We start from the raw sequence: 22,444 nt of genomic DNA on the forward strand, positions 1-22,444 counted from the left end.
GGACCCCTTTATAAGGGTCTCTCTTCCACATGCTATTGGAGAGTGAGAAGAGAAGGTGCCCTCGCGCACTCCTCCTCCGCCGCCCGCCTCGTCCCGACGCGACGCGCCGCGGGTTGCGGGAATGAGCCGAGCCGAGCTCATACCTACGCGCGGATCGTGGCCGTTACCGACTCGGACGTGGGTTCGGCCCACGTCTCTCCACCCAGCCGCCTTTATAAGCACGCGATTGCCTGCCCTAGCCGTCACGAAAATCAGATCACATCTGCCTCACGCGTTCGTTCCTTGAACTGCCGCCGGCGACTCCGTCCCGTGTACGGGAGAGGGGCGATTAGGTTTTTGGGGAGCGATCACGCGACTGCTCGCCTCCGTCCGTCTGCTTCGTCCGCGTCGCCCTCGTCATCGCCATGTCTTCACCAACCGAAGCTGACCGTCTCCGCGAGGAAGCCGAGAAGAAGACGGCAGAGGATACTGCTGCTACGGCCGATTGGAGGGTGTGACTCGTTTATCTTCATGTTCGTATTCATCCTAGCAGTACTACTTGTTTGCATAGATGTATCCACTATATGCGTAGTATGTGCTAGGTTAGCTCAAGATCAGTATGTCATTAGTCTAGTCAATGCCATGCTAGTTATTATTTCGTGGATTAATATACTCGAAAAATTGCCTATTTACTCAACAATCCAAAAACCTAATTTCTGTAGGAATTTTTCGAGTAATGGTTTTGCTGCTGCACTGAAACCGGATAAGTTTACCGGTACTTTTTTCAAGCGTTGGCAAACGAGAACCACCTTATGGCTCACGGCTATGAACGTGTTCTGGGTAGCCGGTGTCACTCCTACGGAAACTATCACTCCTGAACAGGAGAAGATGTTTAAGGAGGCCACCGTCCTATTCCTTGGAGCAGTCATTAGCGTGATCGGAGATAAGTTGGTTGATGCATATTTACATATGCATGTTGCCAAGGACCTGTGGGAGGCGCTCGAATCTAAATTCGGGGCCACCGACGCTGGGAGTGAGATGTATGTTATGGAGCAGTTCCACGATTACAAGATGGTTGACAACCGTTCTGTATTGGAACAAGCTCATGAGATAATATGCATAGCTAAGGAACTTGAGGTTCTTAAGTGCAATTTGCCGGGCAAGTTTGTCGCGGGCTGTATAATTGCTAAGCTCCCTAATTCCTGGAGGAACTTTGCTACTACTCTGAAACATCAGAGGCGTGAGTTCTCAGTAGAGGACATCATCGGCCATCTGAGTGTTGAGCAGAACTCGAGAGCAAAGGACTCCAATGGAAAAGCGGTGGAAAGCTCTTCTGCTGCCAATATGGTACATCGGAGGAACTTCAATTCTCACAAGCCCAAGGGAAAGAACTCTGTCCAACAGAATACCGACTTCAAGAAGAAGGGGAAGAAGCCCTTCAAGAAGAATAAGAAGGGAGATGGCTGCTATACTTGTGGTTCAGAGGAACATTGGGCGAACAAATGCCCAAACAAGTACAAGAAGCCGGCGCAGGACTCCAAGTCTGCAAACATGATTGTGGGCAACAATGAAAGTGGTGCATCTGGGTACGGTAATTTACTTACTGTATTTACAGTTTGTCAGTCCACCGATTGGTGGGTGGACACGGGTGCAAATATTCATGTGTGTGCTGACTTATCATTGTTCTCTTCTTATCAGGCCACCGGTCGCGGGTCCGTATTGATGGGGAATGGCGCGAGTGCTTATGTTCTTGGTGTTGGCACGGTCGATCTGAAGTTTACTTCGGGAAGGATCGTGCAGCTGAAGAACGTGCAGCATGTCCCCGCCATCAAGAAGAATCTCGTTAGTGGCTCCCTTCTGTGTAGAGAAGGGTTTAAGTTGGTGTTCGAGTCTAATAAAGTAGTAGTTACAAAATATGGACTTTTCGTTGGAAAAGGTTATGAATGCGGAGGTGTGTTCCGCCTTTCTCTAGCAGATTTTTGTAATAAAGTCGTGAACAATATTCATTCGAGTGTTAATGAATCTGAAGTTTGGCATTCACGTCTTTGTCACATAAGTTTCGGTGTTATGTCGCGGCTAGCAAAACTGAATTTAATCCCAACTTTCACTTTAGCCAAAGGTTCTAAGTGCCACTCGTGTGTGCAAGCAAAGCAACCTCGCAAGCCTCACAAGGCTGCAGAGGAGAGACACTTGGCACCATTAGAACTCATACATTCTGATCTTTGTGAGATGAATGGTGTGTTGACTAAAGGTGGAAAGAAATACTTCATGACATTGATAGATGATTCCACTAGATTTTGCTATGTTTATCTGTTAAATACTAAAGATGAGGCTCTACACTACTTTAAAATCTATAAGGCAGAAGTTGAGAATCAACTTGAAAAGAAAATTAAACGAGTCCGGTCTGATCGTGATGGAGAGTACTTCTCAAACGAATTTGATTCATTTTGTGCGGAACACGGCATTATTCATGAGAGGACGCCTCCCTATTCACCCCAGTCAAACGGGGTTGCCGAGCGGAAAAACCGTACTCTAACTGATTTGGTTAACGCCATGTTAGATACATCGGGTTTATCCAAGGCATGGTGGGGGGAGGCTATATTGACCGTGTGTCATGTCCTGAATAAAGTTCCTACAAAAGATAATGAGGTCACTCCCTACGAGGAGTGGTCGAAGAGAAGGACGACACTCTCGTACTTACGTACTTGGGGCTGCTTGGCGAAAGTCAATGTACCGATCCCCAAGAAGCGTAAGCTTGGACCAAAGACTGTGGATTGCGTTAATTTGGGATACGCTAAGAATAGCGTAGGCTATAGATTTCTAGTAGTGAAATCTGAGGTACCTGACGTGAAGGTCGGTACAATAATGGAGTCGAGGGATGCTACATTCTTTGAGGATATATTTCCCATGAGAGATATGCAAAGCACTTCTAGACAGGAATCTGAGATAACTCTTGAGCCTGCCATTCCTATGGAATATTATGAACAAACACATGATGAAAATCCTGAGGAGGATGACGAGGAAGCCCGTGGTAGGGGCAAGAGACAAAGGACTGCAAAGACCTTTGGTGATGATTTCTTCGTATACCTCGTGGATGATAATCCCACTTCGATTTCAGAAGCGTATGCTTCTCCAGATGCTGATTACTGGAAAGCTGCGGTCCGTAGCGAGATGGACTCCATCATGGCTAACGGGACATGGGAAATCACTGATCGTCCCTATGGTTGCAAACCATTGGGATGCAAGTGGGTGTTCAAAAAGAAGCTTAGGCCCGATGGTACGATTGAAAAGTACAAGTCTAGGCTTGTGGCCAAGGGCTATGCCCAGAAAGAAGAGGAAGATTTCTTCGATACTTATTCACCTGTGGCTAGACTGACCACCATTAGAGTACTACTCTCATTGGCGGCCTCTCATGGTCTTCTCGTTCATCAAATGGACGTTAAGACGGCTTTCCTGAATGGAGAGCTAAATGAGGAAATATATATGCAACAGCCAGATGGCTTTGTGATAGAAGGTCAGGAAGGAAAGGTGTGTAAGTTGCTGAAATCTTTATATGGTCTGAGACAAGCACCTAAGCAATGGCATGAGAAGTTTAATACAACTCTGACATCTGTTGGCTTTGTTGTTAATGAAGCTGACAAATGTGTATACTATCGCCATGGTGGGGGCGAAGGAGTTATATTGTGCTTGTATGTTGATGACATACTGATATTTGGAACCAACCTCAAAGTAATTGAGGAGGTTAAGTGTTTTCTGTCTCAAAACTTTGAGATGAAGGACCTTGGGGTGGCTGATGTTATCTTGAACATCAAGCTGTTGAGAGATGATGAGGGTGGGATTACACTTCTGCAATCCCACTATGTTGATAAGATTTTGAGTCGCTTTGGATATTCAGACTGCAAAATTTGTCAAACACCATATGATCCTAGTGTGCTTATTCGAAAGTTTAAAGGCACAGCTATAGATCAATTGAGATTCTCTCAAATTATCGGTTCACTTATGTACCTAGCTAGCGCAACGAGGCCTGACATCGCGTTTGCTGTGAGCAAACTTAGCCGGTTTGTTGCAAACCCGGGCGATGTTCATTGGCGTGCTGTTGAAAGAATTATGCGCTACTTGAAAGGTACTGTCAACCACGGGCTTCACTATACGGGATTCCCATCGGTACTTGAAGGGTATAGTGATGCGAATTGGTTCTCTGATGCTGATGAGATGAAGGCCACTACTGGGTATATGTTTACTCTTGGGGGTGGTGCTGTTTCCTGGAAGTCTTGCAAGCAAACGATCTTAACAAGATCGACAATGGAAGCATAATTAACAGCATTAGACACATCTGGTGTCGAAGCAGAATTTCTTCGAGATCTTTTGATGGACTTACCTGTGGTTGAGAAGCCGGTTCCGGCTATCCTTATGAACTGCGATAATCAGACGGTTATTGTTAAAGTGAAGAGTTCAAAGGACAATATGAAGTCCAACAAACATATAAGAATGAGATTGAAGTCTGTCAGACGTTTGAGAAACTCCGGAGTGATAGCGTTGGATTATATCCAAACGGCTAAGAATCTGGCAGATCCCTTTACTAAAGGGCTATCACGTGTTGTGATAGATAGTGCATCGAGGGAGATGGGTATGAGACCCACATGAGTTGCCATGGTAGTAACCCAACCTATATGATCGGAGATCCCGTGAAGTAGGACCTGGGAAAACAAGCAGTGGTGAACTGAGGAGAGTAACTTTACTAACCCACTCCGTTGGAGATGCAATACTCTCGGATACTGTACGGTAGGATGACTACTGTCTTAATGTTTTCTAAAGCTTATATGTAAGCAAGATGCTGTCCTACAGAGCGATCTTTGGAGGAACACACCTATATGAGCTTGACTGCTGGTCACAGTCTATGAGGTTTGGGTGATCTCTAGTAAACTCATGAATAGGCCAGGAGTGTGACTAATATGCTCCACCCGAGGGGTCACCTTCGGCAGTCTAGTACTAGTAAGACTTGTGGTGAAGCTCTTTTACGCCAAGCTGACAATTCAAGGCATAGTCCATTGTTCAGTTGTAAAGGAGTGTAGCTACTTGTTCTAGGTGAAGCTCAACCTTAATAGGTCTTCATTGAAACGCCGGTATATTAAAACAGTGATTGGAACGAGGGAACACGATGTGCCCTTGAGATCTGGTGGGGGATTGTTGAAATTTGGAGGTGGGCCTTAGGCCCATTAGAGAATTTCAGAAAAATCTACAAGGGCCCATGTAGGTGGTGGCATGACAAGGTGGTGGGAGTTTAGTCCCACCCCGCTAGTGGAGGAGAGTTTGGACCCCTTTATAAGGGTCTCTCTTCCACATGCTATTGGAGAGTGAGAAGAGAAGGTGCCCTCGCGCACTCCTCCTCCGCCGCCCGCCTCGCCACGACGCGCCGCGGGTTGCGGGAATGAGCCGAGCCGAGCTCATACCTACGCGCTTGATCACATCTGCCTCACGCGTTCGTTCCTTGAACTGCTGCTGCCGCCGGCGACTCCGTCCCATTTACCGCGTACACGGTCGACGAGAGAGGGGCGATTAGGTTTTTGGGGAGCGATCACGCGACTGCTCAACTCCGTCCGTCTGCTTCGTCTACGTCCGCGTCGCCCTCGTCATCGCCATGTCTTCACCAACCGAAGCTGTCGTCTCCGCGAGGAAGCCGAGAAGAAGACGGCAGAGGATACTGCCGCCGCCGCCGCTGCTGCTACGGCCAACTGGCCGATTGGAGGGTATGACTCGTTTATGTTCATGTTCGTATTCATCCTAGCAGTACTACTTGTTTGCATAGATGTATCCACTATATGCGTAGTATGTGCTAGGTTAGCTCAAGATCAGTATGTCATTAGTCTAGTCAATGCCATGCTAGTTATTATTTCGTGGATTAATATACTCGAAAAATTGCCTATTTACTCAACAATCCAAAAACCTAATTTCTGTAGGAATTTTTCGAGTAATGGTTTTGCTGCTGCACTGAAACCGGATAAGTTTACCGGTACTTTTTTCAAGCGTTGGCAAACGAGAACCACCTTATGGCTCACGGCTATGAACGTGTTCTGGGTAGCCGGTGTCACTCCTACGGAAACTATCACTCCTGAACAGGAGAAGATGTTTAAGGAGGCCACCGTCCTATTCCTTGGAGCAGTCATTAGCGTGATCGGAGATAAGTTGGTTGATGCATATTTACATATGCATGTTGCCAAGGACCTGTGGGAGGCGCTCGAATCTAAATTCGGGGCCACCGACGCTGGGAGTGAGATGTATGTTATGGAGCAGTTCCACGATTACAAGATGGTTGACAACCGTTCTGTATTGGAACAAGCTCATGAGATAATATGCATAGCTAAGGAACTTGAGGTTCTTAAGTGCAATTTGCCGGGCAAGTTTGTCGCGGGCTGTATAATTGCTAAGCTCCCTAATTCCTGGAGGAACTTTGCTACTACTCTGAAACATCAGAGGCGTGAGTTCTCAGTAGAGGACATCATCGGCCATCTGAGTGTTGAGCAGAACTCGAGAGCAAAGGACTCCAATGGAAAAGCGGTGGAAAGCTCTTCTGCTGCCAATATGGTACATCGGAGGAACTTCAATTCTCACAAGCCCAAGGGAAAGAACTCTGTCCAACAGAATACCGACTTCAAGAAGAAGGGGAAGAAGCCCTTCAAGAAGAATAAGAAGGGAGATGGCTGCTATACTTGTGGTTCAGAGGAACATTGGGCGAACAAATGCCCAAACAAGTACAAGAAGCCGGCGCAGGACTCCAAGTCTGCAAACATGATTGTGGGCAACAATGAAAGTGGTGCATCTGGGTACGGTAATTTACTTACTGTATTTACAGTTTGTCAGTCCACCGATTGGTGGGTGGACACGGGTGCAAATATTCATGTGTGTGCTGACTTATCATTGTTCTCTTCTTATCAGGCCACCGGTCGCGGGTCCGTATTGATGGGGAATGGCGCGAGTGCTTATGTTCTTGGTGTTGGCACGGTCGATCTGAAGTTTACTTCGGGAAGGATCGTGCAGCTGAAGAACGTGCAGCATGTCCCCGCCATCAAGAAGAATCTCGTTAGTGGCTCCCTTCTGTGTAGAGAAGGGTTTAAGTTGGTGTTCGAGTCTAATAAAGTAGTAGTTACAAAATATGGACTTTTCGTTGGAAAAGGTTATGAATGCGGAGGTGTGTTCCGCCTTTCTCTAGCAGATTTTTGTAATAAAGTCGTGAACAATATTCATTCGAGTGTTAATGAATCTGAAGTTTGGCATTCACGTCTTTGTCACATAAGTTTCGGTGTTATGTCGCGGCTAGCAAAACTGAATTTAATCCCAACTTTCACTTTAGCCAAAGGTTCTAAGTGCCACTCGTGTGTGCAAGCAAAGCAACCTCGCAAGCCTCACAAGGCTGCAGAGGAGAGACACTTGGCACCATTAGAACTCATACATTCTGATCTTTGTGAGATGAATGGTGTGTTGACTAAAGGTGGAAAGAAATACTTCATGACATTGATAGATGATTCCACTAGATTTTGCTATGTTTATCTGTTAAATACTAAAGATGAGGCTCTACACTACTTTAAAATCTATAAGGCAGAAGTTGAGAATCAACTTGAAAAGAAAATTAAACGAGTCCGGTCTGATCGTGATGGAGAGTACTTCTCAAACGAATTTGATTCATTTTGTGCGGAACACGGCATTATTCATGAGAGGACGCCTCCCTATTCACCCCAGTCAAACGGGGTTGCCGAGCGGAAAAACCGTACTCTAACTGATTTGGTTAACGCCATGTTAGATACATCGGGTTTATCCAAGGCATGGTGGGGGGAGGCTATATTGACCGTGTGTCATGTCCTGAATAAAGTTCCTACAAAAGATAATGAGGTCACTCCCTACGAGGAGTGGTCGAAGAGAAGGACGACACTCTCGTACTTACGTACTTGGGGCTGCTTGGCGAAAGTCAATGTACCGATCCCCAAGAAGCGTAAGCTTGGACCAAAGACTGTGGATTGCGTTAATTTGGGATACGCTAAGAATAGCGTAGGCTATAGATTTCTAGTAGTGAAATCTGAGGTACCTGACGTGAAGGTCGGTACAATAATGGAGTCGAGGGATGCTACATTCTTTGAGGATATATTTCCCATGAGAGATATGCAAAGCACTTCTAGACAGGAATCTGAGATAACTCTTGAGCCTGCCATTCCTATGGAATATTATGAACAAACACATGATGAAAATCCTGAGGAGGATGACGAGGAAGCCCGTGGTAGGGGCAAGAGACAAAGGACTGCAAAGACCTTTGGTGATGATTTCTTCGTATACCTCGTGGATGATAATCCCACTTCGATTTCAGAAGCGTATGCTTCTCCAGATGCTGATTACTGGAAAGCTGCGGTCCGTAGCGAGATGGACTCCATCATGGCTAACGGGACATGGGAAATCACTGATCGTCCCTATGGTTGCAAACCATTGGGATGCAAGTGGGTGTTCAAAAAGAAGCTTAGGCCCGATGGTACGATTGAAAAGTACAAGTCTAGGCTTGTGGCCAAGGGCTATGCCCAGAAAGAAGAGGAAGATTTCTTCGATACTTATTCACCTGTGGCTAGACTGACCACCATTAGAGTACTACTCTCATTGGCGGCCTCTCATGGTCTTCTCGTTCATCAAATGGACGTTAAGACGGCTTTCCTGAATGGAGAGCTAAATGAGGAAATATATATGCAACAGCCAGATGGCTTTGTGATAGAAGGTCAGGAAGGAAAGGTGTGTAAGTTGCTGAAATCTTTATATGGTCTGAGACAAGCACCTAAGCAATGGCATGAGAAGTTTAATACAACTCTGACATCTGTTGGCTTTGTTGTTAATGAAGCTGACAAATGTGTATACTATCGCCATGGTGGGGGCGAAGGAGTTATATTGTGCTTGTATGTTGATGACATACTGATATTTGGAACCAACCTCAAAGTAATTGAGGAGGTTAAGTGTTTTCTGTCTCAAAACTTTGAGATGAAGGACCTTGGGGTGGCTGATGTTATCTTGAACATCAAGCTGTTGAGAGATGATGAGGGTGGGATTACACTTCTGCAATCCCACTATGTTGATAAGATTTTGAGTCGCTTTGGATATTCAGACTGCAAAATTTGTCAAACACCATATGATCCTAGTGTGCTTATTCGAAAGTTTAAAGGCACAGCTATAGATCAATTGAGATTCTCTCAAATTATCGGTTCACTTATGTACCTAGCTAGCGCAACGAGGCCTGACATCGCGTTTGCTGTGAGCAAACTTAGCCGGTTTGTTGCAAACCCGGGCGATGTTCATTGGCGTGCTGTTGAAAGAATTATGCGCTACTTGAAAGGTACTGTCAACCACGGGCTTCACTATACGGGATTCCCATCGGTACTTGAAGGGTATAGTGATGCGAATTGGATCTCTGATGCTGATGAGATGAAGGCCACTACTGGGTATATGTTTACTCTTGGGGGTGGTGCTGTTTCCTGGAAGTCTTGCAAGCAAACGATCTTAACAAGATCGACAATGGAAGCAGAATTAACAGCATTAGACACATCTGGTGTCGAAGCAGAATTTCTTCGAGATCTTTTGATGGACTTACCTGTGGTTGAGAAGCCGGTTCCGGCTATCCTTATGAACTGCGATAATCAGACGGTTATTGTTAAAGTGAAGAGTTCAAAGGACAATATGAAGTCCAACAAACATATAAGAATGAGATTGAAGTCTGTCAGACGTTTGAGAAACTCCGGAATGATAGCGTTGGATTATATCCAAACGGCTAAGAATCTGGCAGATCCCTTTACTAAAGGGCTATCACGTGTTGTGATAGATAGTGCATCGAGGGAGATGGGTATGAGACCCACATGAGTTGCCATGGTAGTAACCCAACCTATATGATCGGAGATCCCGTGAAGTAGGACCTGGGAAAACAAGCAGTGGTGAACTGAGGAGAGTAACTTTACTAACCCACTCCGTTGGAGATGCAATACTCTCGGATACTGTACGGTAGGATGACTACTGTCTTAATGTTTTCTAAAGCTTATATGTAAGCAAGATGCTGTCCTACAGAGCGATCTTTGGAGGAACACACCTATATGAGCTTGACTGCTGGTCACAGTCTATGAGGTTTGGGTGATCTCTAGTAAACTCATGAATAGGCCAGGAGTGTGACTAATATGCTCCACCCGAGGGGTCACTTTCGGCAGTCTAGTACTAGTAAGACTTGTGGTGAAGCTCTTTTACGCCAAGCTGACAATTCAAGGCATAGTCCATTGTTCAGTTGTAAAGGAGTGTAGCTACTTGTTCTAGGTGAAGCTCAACCTTAATAGGTCTTCATTGAAACGCTGGTATATTAAAACAGTGATTGGAACGAGGGAACACGATGTGCCCTTGAGATCTGGTGGGGGATTGTTGAAATTTGGAGGTGGGCCTTAGGCCCATTAGAGAATTTCAGAAAAATCTACAAGGGCCCATGTAGGTGGTGGCATGACAAGGTGGTGGGAGTTTAGTCCCACCCCGCTAGTGGAGGAGAGTTTGGACCCCTTTATAAGGGTCTCTCTTCCACATGCTATTGGAGAGTGAGAAGAGAAGGTGCCCTCGCGCACTCCTCCTCCGCCGCCCGCCTTGCCACGCCACGCCACGCCTCGCCTCGCCTCGCCACGCCACGCCACGACGCGCCGCGGGTTGCGGGAATGAGCCGAGCCGAGCTCATACCTACGCGCTTGATCACATCTGCCTCACGCGTTCGTTCCTTGAACTGCTGCTGCCGCCGGCGACTCCGTCCCATTTACCGCGTACACGGTCGACGAGAGAGGGGCGATTAGGTTTTTGGGAAGCGATCACGCGACTGCTCGCCTCCGTCCGTCTGCTTCGTCTACGTCCGCGTCGCCCTCGTCATCGCCATGTCTTCACCAACCGAAGCTGTCGTCTCCGCGAGGAAGCCGAGAAGAAGACGGCAGAGGATACTGCCGCCGCCGCCGCTGCTGCTACGGCCAACTGGCCGATTGGAGGGTATGACTCGTTTATCTTCATGTTCGTATTCATCCTAGCAGTACTACTTGTTTGCATAGATGTATCCACTATATGCGTAGTATGTGCTAGGTTAGCTCAAGATCAGTATGTCATTAGTCTAGTCAATGCCATGCTAGTTATTATTTCGTGGATTAATATACTCGAAAAATTGCCTATTTACTCAACACTTCCCTCTACGGGATGACCAAACTATTAACAACAGACCATCCTTGCAGTTGTGGAGCAACAAACACAAAACATGTTTTTCATCGCAAAACATGGAATAAATAGCAAAATTGGCAATTGTTGGGTAAGAATGATAAAATCAAGCATTTCCTCAGCTCAGGTCTCCAAAGTGCTTCCACACCGCGCCATGAGGTAGCACATCAGAAGAACAAGTATTTAGGTTGATCATCATCGGTCAGCGTTCCGATGTCCCTGTCTTGCTATCATCATCTGCTTCCATGGATCCCCAGCCAACAAATGAACTGCCAGCAAAGAAAAAGGAAACTAGAGAAACCAAATCGTATGGTTGTTTAATTTCACAGAAAAAGGTAAAAAATTATATCACAAATTGGGTATGAAAAAAAGATGGTAATGTTCTCAAGACTACTAGACCAGCTTCAAGGAGGGAAGTGGGAGCCTCCCCCTCAGCTAATCTGAAGAGCAGAAGATTTACTATCCGAGCAACACAACACCTCCAATGCCACTGTAATCAGATAAAGAGGCTGCCTGAATCGTCGCTCGTTATTCAAAGTATTATGTGAGATATTTCAACAAAGTTTCCTGCAAACATATCGTGTACTGGTCTTTCTAGCAATTTCCAAACTCTGTTTTAAGTACAATGTGTGCAGTTTCAGAGGAACAACTGTTTATGTCACGACATTCCTCTTGATGTGATACCAAAAAAGAGTATAAAAGAAAGAAAAATCATTTCAATTTGCAACACTATGCTAAAAAATAATTCCCTCAATTAAGATCTCCAATCGCTTCTGTACCGAGCTACTCCCTCCGTCCCAAAATAAGTGCCTCAACTTTGTACTAGTTCTAGTATAAAGTTGCACTAAGCTTGAGACAGTTATTTTGGGACGGAGGGAGTATGAGATAGCTCATCAGAAGAATGAAAGTATTTAGTTCAATCATATTCGGACAAAACTGACAGATTCCTCCATGTACACGAACTAAATCCCCATGCATCAATTTGATGACACTGGAATTGCACTTACAAATTAACATAATTGTTGCAGCATCAAGAGTCCACCAATTACCCAACTGCAATATCAATGCTGCCACATCTGCGATGGTTCTGCAAATTTAATCCACCAAAGCACATTGTAATGCAATGCATTAACAAGCTACAGAAGAACTAAAATCTCAATAAATAAGAATATGTAGATGTTATAGATGTGCCAGAAGACAGGTAACAAGACGCAATTTGATAGAGCGACGTGTTGTTTAATGTTGGCCGGTGTCTCCGTTCATCTATGCTTCCCTCTACAGGATGACCAAACTATTATCAACAGGGAATCCTTCCAGTTGTGAAGCAACAAACACAAAACATGTTTTTCATCACAAACTACAAGCGGAAAAAACATGAAATAACTAGTAAAATTGGCAATTGTTGGGTAAGAAAGATACAATCAAGCATTTTCTCAGTTCAGGTCTCCAAATTGCTTCCGCACCGCACCATGAGATAGCACATCAGAAAAACGGAAGTATTTAGATTGATCATCATAGGACAGCTTTAAGCATTAGGTCCAGTACAAGATAAAATAAAATAAAAAATCAAGGATAATATTCAACGGATAAATAATTTTCAGACAAGGATAATAGTATAAGCTTCACTTGTTTTATCAAGGATAATCAAGACATCATTTGTTCTGATATAAGCTTCACTGGGCAATGATAGCATAGGTGTGCATGAATGGCTGATTTGATTATTTTTACATGGTTTTTATTCTGCCATTTGTTTATAGCAGTCAACATTTTTCAATCAAAAGCATCCGTTCATATTCTTGTAGGATTATTAAGCTTCAATTGCCAACAGTGTACGTCTTTAGATGTCATAGGATGTAACTGTTGTCCGCCCAATGTTGTTGATAAGGTCGACCATGACCTGCTTCCAAGTACTACCATCAAAGATCCGAATTGCCAACGAGAAAGAAAGCCAGTTTTCAAAACAGATATATCTTGGTGAAATAAAAAACATCACAGAGATTCCCATTATAGACATAGTCTGCCATAACCCTGAAATTCTGGGTTCTGATGTCCCTGTCTTGCTATCATCATTTGTTTTCTTTGATCCCCAAACAAGAAATGAAGTAATAGGTCAATATCAAATTGGGTATGAGAACCAAATTGACAATAAATAATGTCCTTAAGACTACTAGACCAGCTTCAAGGAGGGAAGCAGGAGCCACCCTCTCGGCCAATCTGAATAGCAAAAGGTTTACTATCCGAGCAACGCAACACCTCCAATGCCACTACAATGGCAAAGAGGCTGCCTGAATCGTCGCTCGTCACAGAACAATAATGTTTTATAAATGGAATTTAGTTTATGTTCTTAAGACTACTAGATAAGCTTCAAGGAGGGAAGCAGAGCCTCCCCCTCAGCTAATCTGAAGAGCAGAAGATTTACTATCCAAGCAACAGCCTCCCCTGAGCTAATCTGAAGAGCAGAAGATTTACTATCCAAGCAACGCAACACCTCCAATGCCACCGGAAATCAGATAAAGAGGCTGCTTGAATCATCGCTCATCATCAAAGAGGTCAAAGTATTAAGTGAGATATTTCAACAAAGTTTCCTGCAAACGTATCGTGTACTGGTATTTTTTTGGCAGTTTCCAAACTCTGTTAAGTAAAATGTGTGCAGTTTCAGAGGAACAACTGTTTATGTCAGGACATTCCTCCCGATGTGATACCAAAAAAGAGTATAAAAGAAAGAAAAATCATTTCTGTTTGCAACACTATGCTAAAAAATAATTCCCTCAGTTAAGATCTCCAATCGCTTCTGTACCGAGCTATGAGATAGCTCATCAGAATAATGAAAGTATTTAGTTCAATCATATTCGGACAAAACTGACAGATTCCTCCATGTACACGAATTAAATCCCCATGCATCAATTTGATGACACTGGAATTGCATTTACAAATTAACATAATTGCTGCAGCATCAAGAGTCCACCAATTACCCAACTGCAATATCGGTTCTGTCACATCTGCGATGGTTCTGCAAATTTAATCCACCAAAGCACATTGTAATGCAATGCATTAACAAGCTACAGAAGAACTAAAACTCAATAAATAAGAATATGTAGATGTTATAGATGTGCCAGAAGACAGGTAATAGGACGCAGTTTGATAGAGCGTCGTGTTGTTTAATACTGGCCGATGTCTCCGTTCATCTATGCTTCCCTCTACAGGATGACCAAACTATTATCAACAGGGAATCCTTCCAGTTGTGAAGCAACAAACACAAAACATGTTTTTCATCACAAACTACAAGCGGAAAAAACATGAAATAACTAGTAAAATTGGCAATTGTTGGGTAAGAAAGATACAATCAAGCATTTCCTCAGTTCAGGTCTCCAAATTGCTTCCGCACCGCACCATGAGATAGCACATCAGAAAAACGAAAGTATTTAGTTTGATCATCATAGGACATCTTTAAGCATTAGGTCCAGTACAAGATAAAATAAAATAAAAAATCAAGGATAATATTCAACGGATAAATAATTTTCAGACAAGGATAATAGTATAAGCTTCACTTGTCTTATCAAGGATAATCAAGACATCATTTGTTCTGATATAAGCTTCACTCGGCAATGATAGCATGGGTGTGCATGAATGGCTGATTTGATTATTTTTACGTGGTTTTTATTCCGCCAATTGTTTATAGCAGTCAACATTTTTCAATCAAAAGCATCCGTTCATATTCATGTAGGGTTATTAAGCTTCAGTTGCCAAGAGTGTACGTCTTTAGATGTCACTGGATGTAACTGTTGTCCGCCCAATGTTGTTGATAAGGTCGACCATGGCCTGCTTCCAAGTACTACCATCAAAGATCCGAATTGCCGACGAGAAAGAAAGCCAGTTTCCAAAACAGATATATCTTGGGGAAATAAAAAACATCAGAGAGATTCCCATTATAGACATAGTGTGTCATAACCCTGAAATTCTGGGTTCTGATGTCCCTGTCTTGCTATCATCATTTGTTTTCTTTGATCCCGAAACAAGAAATGAAGTAAAAGGTCAATATCAAATTGGGTATGAGAACCAAATTGACAATAAATAATGTCCTTAAGACTACTATACCAGCTTCAAGGAGGGGAGCAGGAGCCACCCTCTCGGCCAATCTGAATAGCAAAAGTTTTACTATCCGAGCAACGCAACACCTCCAATGCCACTGCAATGGCAAGAGGCTGCCTAAAACGTCGCTCGTCACAGAACAATAGTGTTTTATAAATGGAATTTAGTTTATGTTCTTAAGACTACTAGATAAGCTTCAAGGAGGGAAGCAGAGCATCCCCCTCAGCTAATCTGAAGAGCAGAAGATTTACTATCCAAGCAACAGCCTCCCCCTCAGCTAATCTGAAGAGCAGAAGATTTACTATCCAAGCAACGCAACACCTCCAATGCCACCGGAAATCAGATAAAGAGGTTGCTTGAATCATCGCTCATCATCAAAGAGGTCAAAGTATTATGTGAGTTATTTCTACAAAGTTTTCTGCAAACGTATCATGTACTGGTCTTTCTGGCTGTTTCCAAACTCTGTTAAGTAAAATGTGTGCAGTTTCAGAGGAAAAACTGTTTATGTCAGGACATTCCTCGAGATGTGATACCAAAAAGAAGTATAAAAGAAAGGAAAATCATTTCTATTTGCAACACTATGCTAAAAAATAATTTCCTCAGTTAAGATCCCCAAATCGCTTCTGCACCAACCTATGAGATAGCGCATCAGAAGAATGAAAGTATGTATTTAGTTCGATCATCACCGGACAAAACTAATTGATTGCTCAAAGAAATTGATGCTTAAACAGATTCTTATTTTCCATGCACACAAGTTAAATTCCCATGCATCAATTTGATGACACTAGATTTGCATTTACGAATTAATATAATTGTTGCTGCAATAAGAGCCCACCAATTACTCAACTGCAATATCTATTCTACGAGGGTTCTGCAAGTTTAATCGACCAAAGCACATTGTAATGCAATGCACTAAAAAGCAACTCCATCCGTTACAAAATAAGTGACTTAAAAATAACTCAATTTTATAAAGTTCGTACAAAGTTAAGTCATTTTTAAATCACTTATTTTCGGGCGGAGGAAGTACAAAAGAAATAAAATGTTAGTAAATAAAAATACGTAGATGTTATAAATGTGACAGAAGACAGGTAACAAGACGCAGTTTGATAGAGCGTCATGTTGTTTAATGCTGGCCGGTGTCTCCGTTCATCTATGTTTCCCTCTACAGGATGGCCAAACTATTAACAATAGGCCATCCATCCAGTTGTCAAGCAACAAACACAAAACATGTTCTTCATCACAAACTACAAGAGGAAAAACATGAAATAAATAGTAAAATTGGCAATTGTTGGGTAAGAAAGATAAAAGCATTTCCTCAGTTCAGGTCTCCAAATTGCTTCCGCACCGCGCCATGAGATAGCACATGAGAAGAACGAAAGTATTTAGTTTGATCATCATAGGACAGCTTTAAGCATCAGGTCCAGTACAAGATAAAATAAAATAAAAACCTCAAAAAAGGTGTCCCTCAGATTGATATTATTCAACGGATAATTAATTTTCACACAAGGATAATAGTATAAGCTTCACTTGTTTTATCAAGGATAATCAAGACATCATTTGTTCTGATATAAGCTTCACTAGGCAATGACAGCATAGGTGTGCGTGAATGGTTGATTTGATTGTTTTTACATAGTTTTTATTCTCTCATTTGTTTATAGCAGTCAACATTTTTCAATCAAAAACATCCGTTCATATTCATGTAGGGTTATTAAGCTTCAGTTGCCAACAGTGTACGGCTTTAGAAGTCATTGGATCCATCTGTTGTTCGCACAATGTGGTTGATAAATTCATCCAAGACCTGCTTCAAGTATTCACATCAAACGAGAAAGAAAGCAGATTCCAGAACAGATTTATGGGTAATCGAAAACATCAGAGAGATTCCCATTTAGACGTAGTTTGTCATAACCCTGAAATTCAGGGTTCTGATGTCCCTGTCTTGCTATCGTCATTTGTTTTCTTTGATCGACAAACAAGAAATGAAGAAAAAGGTCAATACCAAATTGGGTATGAGAACCAAATTAACGATAAATAATGTCCTTAAGACTACTAGACCAGCTTCAGGGAGGGAAGCAGGAGCCACCCTCTCAGCCAATCCAAACAGCAAAAGGTTTACTATCCGAGCAACGCAACACCTCCAATGCCACTGCAATGGCAAAGAGGCTGCCTAAATCGTCGCTCGTCACAGAACAATAGTGTTTAATAAATGGAATTTAGTTACGTTCTGAAAACTACTAGACAAGCTTCAAGGAGGGAAGGAGAGCCTCCCCCTCAACTAATCTGAAGAGCAGAAGATTTACTCCCTCCGTCACAAAATAAGTGACTTAAAATTAACTCAATTTTATAATGTTCGTACAAAGTTAAGTCAATTTTAAATCACTTATTTTCAGGCAGAGGAAGTACAAAAGAAATAAAATGTTAGTAAATAAAAATATGTAGATGTTATAAATGTGCCAAAAGACAGGTAACAAGACGCAGTTTGATAGAGCGTAGTGTTGTTTAATGCTGGCCGGTGTCACCGTTCATCTATGCTTCCCTCTACAGGATGGCCAAACTATTAACAACATGCCATCCATCCAGTCGTGAAGCAACAAGCACAAGACATGTTCTTCATCACAAACTACAAGTGGAAAAAACATGAAATAAATAGTAAAATTGGCAATTGTTGGGTACAAAAGATACAATCAAGCATTTCCTCAGTTCAGGTCTCCAAATTGCTTCCACACCGCACCATGAGATAGCACATCAGAAGAACGAAAGTATTTAGTTTCATTATCATAGGACAGCTTTAAGCATCAGGTCTAGTACCAGTTAAAATAAAATAAAAAATCTCAAAAAATGTGTCCCTCAGAGTGATATCGTTCAACGGATAGATAGTTTTCAAACAAGGATAATAGTATTAAGCTTCACTTGTTTTAACAAGGATAATCAAGACATCATTTGTTTAGATATAAGCGTCACTTGGCAATGATAGAATAGGTGTTCATGAATGGATGATTTGATTATTTTTACATGGTTTTTATTCCATCACTTGTGTCAACATTTCTTCAATCATGTTCAGTGTTTTTTCAATCAAAAATATCCGTTCATATTCATGTAGGGTTATTAAGCTTCAGTTGCCAACATTGTACGGCTTTAGAAGTCATTGGATCCATCTGTTGTTCGCACAATGTGGTTGATAAGGTCAACCATGACCTGCTTCAAGCATTCACATCAAACGAGAAAGAAAGCAGATTCCAGAACAGATTTATGGGTAATCGAAAACATCAGAGAGATTCCCATTATAGACGTAGTCTGTCATAACCCTGAAATTTAGGGTTCTCATGTCCCTGTCTTGCTATCGTCATTTGTTTTCTTTGATCGACAAACAAGAAATGAAGAAAAAGGTCAATACCAAATTGAGTATGAGAACCAAATTAACGATAAATAATGTCCTTAAGACTACTAGACCAGCTTCAGGGAGGGAAGCAGGAGCCACCCTCTCAGCCAATCTGAAGAGCAAAAGGTTTACTATCCGAGCAACGCAACACCTCCAATGCCACTGCAATGGCAAAGACGCTGCCTGAATCGTCGCTCGTCACAGAACAATAGTGTTTTATAAATGGAATTTAGTTTATGTTCTTAAGACTACTAGAAAAGCCTCAAGGAGGGAAGCAGAGCCTCCCCCTCAACTAATCTGAAGAGCAGAAGATTTACTCCCTCCGTTACGAAATAAGTGACTTAAAATTAACTCAATTTTAAAAAGTTCGTACAAAGTTAAGTCATTTTTAAATCACTTATTTTCCGACGAAGGAAGTACAAAAGAAATAAAATGTTACTAAATAAAAATATGTAGATGTTATAAATGTGCCAGAAGACAGGTAACAAGACGCAGTTTGATAGAGCGTCATGTTGTTTAATGCTGGCCGGTGTCACCGTTCATCTATGCTTCCCTCTACAGGATGGCCAAACTATTAACAACAGGCCATCCATCCAGTCGTGAAGCAACAAGCACAAGACGTGTTCTTCACCACAAACTACAAGTGGAAAAAACATGAAATAAATAGTAAAATTGGCAATTGTTGGGTACAAAAGATACAATCAAGGATTTCCTCAGTTCAGGTCTCCAAATTGCTTCCGCACCACACCATGAGATAGCACATCAGAAGAACAAAAGTATTTAGTTTGATCATCATCGGACAGCTTTAAGCATCAGGTCCAGTACGAGTTAAAATAAAATAAAAATCTCAAAAAACGTGTCCCTCAGAGTGATATCATTCAACGGATAGATAATTTTCAAACAAGGATAATAGTATTAAGCTCCACTTGTTTTATCAAGGATAATCAAGACATCATTTGTTTAGATATAAGCGTCACTCGCAATGATAGAATAGGTGTTCATGAATGGCTGATTTGATTATTTTTACATGGTTTTTATTCCATCACTTGTGTCGACATTTCTCCAATCATGTTCAGTGCTTTTTCAATCAAAAATATCCGTTCATATTCATGTAGGGTTATTAAGCTTCAGTTGCCAACAGTGTACGGCTTTAGAAGTAACTCGATCCATCTGTTGTTCGCACAATGTGGTTGATAAGGTCAACCATGACCTGCTTCAAGTATTCACATCAAACGAGAAAGAAAGCAGATTCCAGAACAGATTTATGGGTAATCGAAAACATCAGAGGGATTCCCATTATAGACGTAGTCTGTCATAACCCTGAAATTCACGGTTCTGATGTCCCTGTCTTGCTATCGTCATTTGTTTTCTTTTATCGACAAACAAGAAATGAAGAAAAAGGTCAATACCAAATTGGGTATGAGAACCAAATTAACTATAAATAATGTCCTTAAAACTACTAGACCAGCTTCAGGGAGGGAAGCAGGAGCCACCCTCTGAGCCAATCTGAAGAGCAAAAGGTTTACTATCCGAGCAACGCAACACCTCCAATGCCACTGCAATGGCAAAGAGGCTGCCTGAATCGTCGCTCGTCAGAGAACAATAGTATTTTATAAATGAAATTTAGTTAATGTTCTTAAAACTACTAGACAAGCTTCAAGGACGGAAGGAGAGCCTCCCCCTCAAGTAATCTGAAGAGCAGAAGATTTACTCCCTCCGTCACAAAATAAGTGACTTCAAATTAACTCAATTTTATAAATTTCGTACAAAGTTAAGTCATTTTTAAATAACTAATTTTCAGGCACAGGAAGTACAAAAGAAATAAAATTTTAGTAAATTAAAATATGTAGATGTTATAAATGTGCCAAAAGACACGTAACAAGACGCAGTTTGATAGAGCGTCATGTTGTTTAATGCTGGCCGGTGTCACCGTTCATCTATGCTTCCCTCTACGGGATGGCCAAACTATTAACAACAGGCCATCCATCCAGTCGTGAAGCAACAAGCACAAGACATGTACTTCATCACAAACTACAAGTGGAAAAAACATGAAATAAATAGTAAAATTGGCAATTGTTGGGTACAAAAGATACAATCAAGCATTTCCTCAGTTCAGGTCTCCAAATTGCTTCCGCACCGCACCATGAGATAGCACATCAGAAGAACGAAAGTATTTAGTTTGATCATCATAGGACAACTTTAAGCATCAGGTCCAGTACCAGTTAAAATAAAATAAAAAATCTCAAAAAATGTGTCCCTCAGAGTGATATCATTCAACGGATAGATAATTTTCAAACAAGGATAATAGTATTAAGCTCCACTTGTTTTATCAAGGATAATCAAGACATCATTTGTTTAGATATAAGTGTCATTGGGCAATGATAGAATAGGTGTTCATGAATGGTTGATTTGATTATTTTTACATGGTTTTTATTCCATCACTTGTGTCGACATTTCTCCAATCATGTTCAGTGTTTTTTCAATCAAAAATATCCGTTCATATTCATGTAGGGTTATTAAGCTTCAGTTGCCAACATTGTACGGCTTTTGAAGTCATTGGATCCATCTCTTGTTCGCACAATGTGGTTGATAAGGTCAACCATGACCTGCTTCAAGTATTCACATCAAACGAGAAAGAAAGCAGATTCCAGAACAGATTTATGGGTAATCGAAAACATCACAGACATTCCCATTATAGACGTAGTGTGTCATAACCCTGAAATTCAGGGTTCTGATGTCCGTGTCTTGCTATCGTCATTTGTTTTCTTTGATCGACAAACAAGAAATGAAGAAAAAGGTCAATACCAAATTGGGTATGATAACCAAATTAACGATAAATAATGTCCTTAAGACTACTAGACCAGCTTCAGGGAGGGAAGCAGGAGCCACCCTCTCAGTCAATCTGAAGAGCAAAAGGTTTACTATCCGAGCAAAGCAACACTTCCAATGCCACTGCAATGGCAAAGAGGCTGCCTGAATCGTCGCTCGTCACAGAACAATAGTGTTTTATAAATGGAATTTAGTTTATGTTCTTAAAACTACTAGACAAGCTTCAAGGAGGGAAGGAGAGCCTCCCCCTCAACTAATCTGAAGAGCAGAAGATTTAGTCCCTCCGTCACAAAATAAGTGACTTAAAATTAACTCAATTTTATAAAGTTCGTACAAAGTTGAGTCATTTTTAAATAACTTATTTTCAGGCAGAGGAAGTACAAAAGAAATAAAATGTTAGTAAACTAAAATATGTAGATGTTATAAATGTGCCAAAAGACACGTAACAAGACGCAGTTTGATAGAGCGTCATGTTGTTTATTGCTGGTCGGTGTCACCGTTCATCTATGCTTCCCTCTACAGGATGGCCAAACTATTAACAACAGGCCATCCATCCAGTCGTGAAGCAACAAGCACAAGACATGTTCTTCATCGCAAACTACAAGTGGAAAAACATGAAATGAATAGTAAAATTGGCAATTGTTGGGTACAAAAGATACAATCAAGCATTTCCTCAGTTCAGGTCTCCAAATTGCTTCTGCACCGCACCATGAGATAGCACATCAGAAGAACGAAAGTATTTAGTTTGATCATCATAGGACAGCTTTAAGCATCAGTTCTAGTACCAGTTAAAATAAAACAAAAAATCTCGAAAAACGTGTCCCTCAGAGTGATATCATTCAACGGATAGATAATTTTCAAACAAGGATAATAGTATTAAGCTCCACTTGTTTTATCAAGGATAATCAAGACATCATTTGTTTAGATATA

General features: G+C 41.9%; 21 non-coding genes and 13 pseudogenes across 21 annotated transcripts; all 34 read right to left on the reverse strand.

Moving 5' to 3' along the window:
- Positions 1–11,332: 11,332 nt before the first annotated feature.
- LOC123423292 lies at positions 11,333–11,424 on the reverse strand (annotated as a pseudogene).
- A 173-nt stretch (positions 11,425–11,597) lies between these two features.
- On the reverse strand, positions 11,598–11,735 carry LOC123423992. The gene has a single exon (XR_006621498.1). It is a non-coding gene; the product is annotated as a small nucleolar RNA snoR77 (small nucleolar RNA).
- Positions 11,736–12,403: 668 nt separating this feature from the next.
- On the reverse strand, positions 12,404–12,549 carry LOC123424062. Its single transcript, XR_006621552.1, has one exon. It is a non-coding gene; the product is annotated as a small nucleolar RNA snoR137 (small nucleolar RNA).
- A 98-nt stretch (positions 12,550–12,647) lies between these two features.
- LOC123423281 lies at positions 12,648–12,743 on the reverse strand (annotated as a pseudogene).
- A 460-nt stretch (positions 12,744–13,203) lies between these two features.
- Positions 13,204–13,297, reverse strand: LOC123423967. Its single transcript, XR_006621476.1, has one exon. It is a non-coding gene; the product is annotated as a small nucleolar RNA R44/J54/Z268 family (small nucleolar RNA).
- Positions 13,298–13,371: 74 nt separating this feature from the next.
- LOC123423991 lies at positions 13,372–13,507 on the reverse strand. Its single transcript, XR_006621497.1, has one exon. It is a non-coding gene; the product is annotated as a small nucleolar RNA snoR77 (small nucleolar RNA).
- Positions 13,508–13,557: 50 nt separating this feature from the next.
- Positions 13,558–13,745, reverse strand: LOC123424003 (annotated as a pseudogene).
- A 237-nt stretch (positions 13,746–13,982) lies between these two features.
- On the reverse strand, positions 13,983–14,077 carry LOC123423319 (annotated as a pseudogene).
- A 248-nt stretch (positions 14,078–14,325) lies between these two features.
- On the reverse strand, positions 14,326–14,471 carry LOC123424057. The gene has a single exon (XR_006621547.1). It is a non-coding gene; the product is annotated as a small nucleolar RNA snoR137 (small nucleolar RNA).
- Positions 14,472–14,569: 98 nt separating this feature from the next.
- Positions 14,570–14,665, reverse strand: LOC123423221 (annotated as a pseudogene).
- A 460-nt stretch (positions 14,666–15,125) lies between these two features.
- LOC123423963 lies at positions 15,126–15,219 on the reverse strand. The gene has a single exon (XR_006621472.1). It is a non-coding gene; the product is annotated as a small nucleolar RNA R44/J54/Z268 family (small nucleolar RNA).
- A 74-nt stretch (positions 15,220–15,293) lies between these two features.
- Positions 15,294–15,428, reverse strand: LOC123424002. Its single transcript, XR_006621507.1, has one exon. It is a non-coding gene; the product is annotated as a small nucleolar RNA snoR77 (small nucleolar RNA).
- A 50-nt stretch (positions 15,429–15,478) lies between these two features.
- On the reverse strand, positions 15,479–15,667 carry LOC123424001 (annotated as a pseudogene).
- A 235-nt stretch (positions 15,668–15,902) lies between these two features.
- On the reverse strand, positions 15,903–16,002 carry LOC123423303 (annotated as a pseudogene).
- A 377-nt stretch (positions 16,003–16,379) lies between these two features.
- Positions 16,380–16,528, reverse strand: LOC123424064. Its single transcript, XR_006621554.1, has one exon. It is a non-coding gene; the product is annotated as a small nucleolar RNA snoR137 (small nucleolar RNA).
- A 90-nt stretch (positions 16,529–16,618) lies between these two features.
- On the reverse strand, positions 16,619–16,714 carry LOC123423241 (annotated as a pseudogene).
- Positions 16,715–17,172: 458 nt separating this feature from the next.
- LOC123423954 lies at positions 17,173–17,265 on the reverse strand. The gene has a single exon (XR_006621463.1). It is a non-coding gene; the product is annotated as a small nucleolar RNA R44/J54/Z268 family (small nucleolar RNA).
- Positions 17,266–17,339: 74 nt separating this feature from the next.
- Positions 17,340–17,475, reverse strand: LOC123423999. Its single transcript, XR_006621505.1, has one exon. It is a non-coding gene; the product is annotated as a small nucleolar RNA snoR77 (small nucleolar RNA).
- A 277-nt stretch (positions 17,476–17,752) lies between these two features.
- On the reverse strand, positions 17,753–17,898 carry LOC123424058. The gene has a single exon (XR_006621548.1). It is a non-coding gene; the product is annotated as a small nucleolar RNA snoR137 (small nucleolar RNA).
- Positions 17,899–17,996: 98 nt separating this feature from the next.
- Positions 17,997–18,092, reverse strand: LOC123423210 (annotated as a pseudogene).
- A 474-nt stretch (positions 18,093–18,566) lies between these two features.
- LOC123423960 lies at positions 18,567–18,660 on the reverse strand. Its single transcript, XR_006621469.1, has one exon. It is a non-coding gene; the product is annotated as a small nucleolar RNA R44/J54/Z268 family (small nucleolar RNA).
- A 74-nt stretch (positions 18,661–18,734) lies between these two features.
- On the reverse strand, positions 18,735–18,870 carry LOC123423996. Its single transcript, XR_006621502.1, has one exon. It is a non-coding gene; the product is annotated as a small nucleolar RNA snoR77 (small nucleolar RNA).
- Positions 18,871–18,920: 50 nt separating this feature from the next.
- LOC123424018 lies at positions 18,921–19,056 on the reverse strand. The gene has a single exon (XR_006621510.1). It is a non-coding gene; the product is annotated as a small nucleolar RNA snoR77 (small nucleolar RNA).
- Positions 19,057–19,148: 92 nt separating this feature from the next.
- LOC123424046 lies at positions 19,149–19,294 on the reverse strand. The gene has a single exon (XR_006621536.1). It is a non-coding gene; the product is annotated as a small nucleolar RNA snoR137 (small nucleolar RNA).
- A 98-nt stretch (positions 19,295–19,392) lies between these two features.
- Positions 19,393–19,488, reverse strand: LOC123423121 (annotated as a pseudogene).
- Positions 19,489–19,960: 472 nt separating this feature from the next.
- LOC123423961 lies at positions 19,961–20,054 on the reverse strand. Its single transcript, XR_006621470.1, has one exon. It is a non-coding gene; the product is annotated as a small nucleolar RNA R44/J54/Z268 family (small nucleolar RNA).
- Positions 20,055–20,128: 74 nt separating this feature from the next.
- Positions 20,129–20,264, reverse strand: LOC123423998. The gene has a single exon (XR_006621504.1). It is a non-coding gene; the product is annotated as a small nucleolar RNA snoR77 (small nucleolar RNA).
- A 278-nt stretch (positions 20,265–20,542) lies between these two features.
- On the reverse strand, positions 20,543–20,688 carry LOC123424052. The gene has a single exon (XR_006621542.1). It is a non-coding gene; the product is annotated as a small nucleolar RNA snoR137 (small nucleolar RNA).
- A 98-nt stretch (positions 20,689–20,786) lies between these two features.
- On the reverse strand, positions 20,787–20,882 carry LOC123423129 (annotated as a pseudogene).
- A 474-nt stretch (positions 20,883–21,356) lies between these two features.
- On the reverse strand, positions 21,357–21,450 carry LOC123423971. Its single transcript, XR_006621479.1, has one exon. It is a non-coding gene; the product is annotated as a small nucleolar RNA R44/J54/Z268 family (small nucleolar RNA).
- Positions 21,451–21,524: 74 nt separating this feature from the next.
- Positions 21,525–21,660, reverse strand: LOC123424000. The gene has a single exon (XR_006621506.1). It is a non-coding gene; the product is annotated as a small nucleolar RNA snoR77 (small nucleolar RNA).
- Positions 21,661–21,710: 50 nt separating this feature from the next.
- On the reverse strand, positions 21,711–21,834 carry LOC123424017 (annotated as a pseudogene).
- A 104-nt stretch (positions 21,835–21,938) lies between these two features.
- LOC123424060 lies at positions 21,939–22,084 on the reverse strand. Its single transcript, XR_006621550.1, has one exon. It is a non-coding gene; the product is annotated as a small nucleolar RNA snoR137 (small nucleolar RNA).
- Positions 22,085–22,181: 97 nt separating this feature from the next.
- On the reverse strand, positions 22,182–22,277 carry LOC123423232 (annotated as a pseudogene).
- Between the last annotated feature and the right edge of the window lie 167 nt (positions 22,278–22,444).

This window comes from Hordeum vulgare, chromosome 1H, assembly GCF_904849725.1.
Source record: "Hordeum vulgare subsp. vulgare chromosome 1H, MorexV3_pseudomolecules_assembly, whole genome shotgun sequence".
Classification (NCBI taxonomy): Eukaryota; Viridiplantae; Streptophyta; class Magnoliopsida; order Poales; family Poaceae; genus Hordeum; species Hordeum vulgare.